Raw genomic sequence first — 4,203 nt, 5'->3', positions numbered from 1 at the left:
CTAGACTCATGATAATAAACTGTGACTTGATTTGATTCGTGACGATCGACTGTGACTAGACTCGACTCAGGAAGATCTGTTGTGACTTGACTAGACTCATAATAATGAACTGTGACTTGACCTGACTCATGATGATCAACCGTGACTTGACTGAACTCAGGGAGATCAGCTGTGACTTGACTGGACTCATGAAAATCAGCTGTGACATAACGGGGCGCTGTTGTGTCCGCCATTTTGCGATCAGGCTCCGCTGTCGCCGCCATTTTGTGAGCGTGCTCTGGTACAGCCGCCATTTCAGTCACAGACACTGTGTCGCGTTCTTCCTCCGCGACACCCACAGTAAACAAAGATCCGACAGTCAACAAAGCATAATCCATAAACTGAGCGAGTGATGAACGTGGACCCTCGCGTCTAAGCTTAGCCCTAAGAGGTTGATTTATGCCATCGCAGAAAAACTCTATCAGTACACAGTCTGGTAAATCAGAATAGTGAGCGATGGCTAAAAACTCTCGAATATGGTTAGGGTTAGTTGGGGATGCTTGACTGATTGCACTATTGGAAGAGAGCTGAACTGATGATGACATCACTGAATTATCAATGAATTGACTTTAACTGAAAAAAAATGACGATATTGTCCTCTTGCATTATTGACAAACTACTTTCCTGTTTGACACTGTAAAGCTGCTTTGACACAATTTGTATTGTATAAAGCACTATATAAATAAAGGTGACTTGACTAGATCTTGGGTTATTATAGGAAGAAAACACTATATAATGCATTTCATAGATAATGTGTCTTTCACTTTATAATAACATTCATTCCATTAGTTATAATTATGAAAATTAATACAAATGCAAATTATGTTTAGAACTTAGTTAAACTTCCCTGGTAATGGTGAAGGGGATTTGAACGTTCTATAAAAAGTGAAAGTTGGTTTTTATCTATGTGCAAGCAACTTGTTCTGCTGTTAGTCTCCCAGAGCATTGCCCTGCATGTACTGAGTAGGTTTGAAAGGTAGATCTGGCAAGCATGTATATGCACAAGTCTGCACATTTTGCCACAGGTCACGTGAAGACTTGTGACCACATCAAGAGAAAACACCATTCTGTTGCACCGTCAGGCACACCCCCGTTATCTGCTGCTAATTTCATTGCACGTTGAACAATGACAAGCATTTCAGCATATTACAGCAAATATTCATGGCTGTGATTTTTGATTAACAGGACAACGTGCAATAGACAATGTGGATAGCAATAAATCAAATAAAGACAATGATAACACTTTAGATTAGGGAACACATTCAATGTTAACTAAGGGTTTTCCCTCAATAAACTCCTAATTTGCTGCTTATTGATAGTAAGTAAGGTAGCTGTTGTAATAGTTATGTTTAGGTATTGGGTAGAGTTAAGGGATCTAGAATATGTTCATGCAGAATACGGCATTAATATGTGCTTTATAAGTACTAATAAACAGCCAATATGCTAGTAATATGCATGCTAATAAGCAAATAGTTGATAGTGAATAGTGTTCCCTAATCTAAAGTGTTACCAAGACAACAATATTAGTTTGCTCTAAAAAACATAACAGACATTAATTATGTTTTATAATAAAACACTTTATTGTTAGAAATTCCTCCATAAACAATGTTTCTAGCTTTTCAGTTTTACCAGCACATTAACTTAATTAAAATGAATCCTTTTTTGAGGAATGAACATGAACATTATTCCATAAAATAAAATAAAAGTTGTGCTTCCTTGTCTAAACAGCTTAAAGGGATAGTTCACCCAAAAATGAATGTTTCTGGGCCTGGGAACATTTCAGTTACATTGCTGTCTATAGAGGGTCAGAAAGCTCTCAGATTTCATAAAAAATATCCTAATTTGTGTTCCGAAGATGAACAAAGGTCTTATGGGTTTGGAACATGAAGGTGAGTAATTAATGACAGAATTTTCATTTTTGGGTGAACTATCCCTTTAACACAAAATGCTGACATGTGTTTTGATTTAAAATTCATTAACTATAAAATTATGTAGTAATGATTCACTAGTGTGACAAAGCCAACCAGTAACTACTCTTGAGTAAGTTGTGATATTTCTCACATAAATTCTGTGGCTCATTTGAAAATCAAGAATGGCAAGTATAGATGGGCATGACCAGTTTTTTTGGACTACGGTATACCAGCGTTGATATAGGTAAACCAACAATGCAAGAGTGTGTATTTAATCACATCTCTTTCATATTATTGAACTATTTAGTTCAATTCTTCATCTTTTCCCTTGTTTTCTTTGCTTTAGTGTTGACTGGCAGCCAGAGAGTGAGGGCTATAAATCATATCTTGCTATCATGCTTAATGGTTTTAATTTCATCATATAAAGTAATAATCTGAATATCAGATAAGACTTTGAGTCTTGCTGGTCCACTCTATAAGTGGTTCACCAAGAGTTTACATAGCTTTAACTTGCTTCTTCCCTTTCTCCATCTGTTTTTCCTTTCATTTTTATCCTTTCTTCTTCCTCTCCGCCATCTGCCAGCTGTTGCCAATGTTTTCTGTTCCTTCTGCAGCCTTCTTTTAGAGGTGACCAGGACTCACAAATGCTGGCCAGGGCCTGGAAAAGAAGGAAAAATACAGAAACAGTACAGACTGAATGCTTCTTTTGCAACACAAAGGCATGCAGCAGAAATGTCTCTTACTCACTTAAACACACATACTGACACACATTTCTAACAGGATGTGTGCAGGCAAGCCCTCACCTCATAGAGCGGAGAGCAAATCCCATCAATATAGTCAACCTGCATGTGAGGTAAACGAGTGGAGTTTTCACGGTCCATCACGTGCTGTGAGAAAGAGATTCAACCTTTGATATAAAACTTCTGATTAAACAACACACCTGTAACATTTTGTAAAAAAAAAAAAAAAAAAAAAAGGACTACAAAATAATATCTCCCTCCCTCTTAAATGTAATGTCTTCCTGTACAAAAAAAGTAATAAAGTATAAAGTAAACAAGCAGAGAAAGATATAACTCTTTAAGGTATAGAATTACAGACTTACCATTGGCTGAATATTTAATTCATACTTTTCTCTGTCTCCTTGTGCATAAAATTCTGTTGCTACAAGTTCAGCAATCTGCCAAAGTGAAGAGAAAGAAAGAGAAATTTGTGTATGTGCGTATATAAGTGTGTGTTTCTGTGTGTGTGTGTGCTTCAATGCATGTGCGGTTGTGGTGTTTCTGCATGCATGCATGTAAATGTGTGTGTGTGTGTGGGAGATGCTCACCCGCTTCTGAACTGGCCATGGTTTGGTTATTGCACATATGTCACTTGCTGTCATTAGCATTGACCTATTTAGATCAAGAACATCCGTTAAAGGGGTCATATGATGTTGCTAAAAAGAACATTATTTTGTGTATTTGGTGTAATGAAATGTGTTTATGCGGTTTAAGATAAAAAAAAACACATTATTTTCCACATACTGTACATTATTGTTTCTCCTCTATGCCCCGCCTTTCTGAAACGCGTCGATTTTTACAAAGCTCATCAGTCTGAAAAAGCGAGGTGTGCTGTGATCGGCCAGCTATCCAATCCGTTGTGATTGGCCGAATACCTCAAGCATGTGACGGAAATGTTACGCCCCTACCATACTGTAATGATGCCCTGTCAGGCCGGAGCGAGGAGACAAAAACATGAAAACCCATTATAAACGAGGCATTCGTTGCATCCAGTGAGGACATAATTACGGATTATAATGACTTATACTGTCTTTTTACGCGTTGCGTTGCATCGCGCCGAGTAAACATAAACCCATGTCTGCATTTGTGATCGGAGAAACGACAAACAACAAGCACTACTCTACACTGCCCAAAAAACTCGCTTTAAATATAAAAAATATAAAAACTCTTTAAATATAAAAAACGTACTTACAGTCTGTGAGTCAGAACAGCCGGCATTGTAGTCTACTCTCCCAGGATCAGCAAACAGTCCTCCATAAAATGTGCTGCACACATCAGAATATTTGGGTTGAACTGTTCTGGAACAGTGTTGTAAATACAACTTAACCACTGATTTCTAGTCGTGTCCATTTTTGGAAGGCCAAACAAAGTAGTTTCGCTTTCACAACGAAACACAGCGTCACACACAGTGGCCCAGAGTGAGTGGCGGCGGCATAGAGTGATCAGAGGCCGGGGGGCTAGAGTAAGGATCGGCC

At 38.1% G+C, this 4,203-nt stretch overlaps 1 pseudogene; it reads right to left on the bottom strand.

Moving 5' to 3' along the window:
- Positions 1 to 1,953: 1,953 nt before the first annotated feature.
- LOC107742500 (cGMP-specific 3',5'-cyclic phosphodiesterase-like) overlaps positions 1,954 to 4,203 on the bottom strand; it is a 27,448-nt pseudogene continuing 25,198 nt past the window's right edge.

This window comes from Sinocyclocheilus rhinocerous, unplaced genomic scaffold (genome assembly GCF_001515625.1).
Source record: "Sinocyclocheilus rhinocerous isolate Xijiao unplaced genomic scaffold, SAMN03320098_v1.1 scaffold496, whole genome shotgun sequence".
NCBI classification, from domain to species: Eukaryota; Metazoa; Chordata; class Actinopteri; order Cypriniformes; family Cyprinidae; genus Sinocyclocheilus; species Sinocyclocheilus rhinocerous.
Note: the sequence above shows the minus strand (reverse complement) of the source record. Positions and strands in the feature narration are given on the sequence as shown.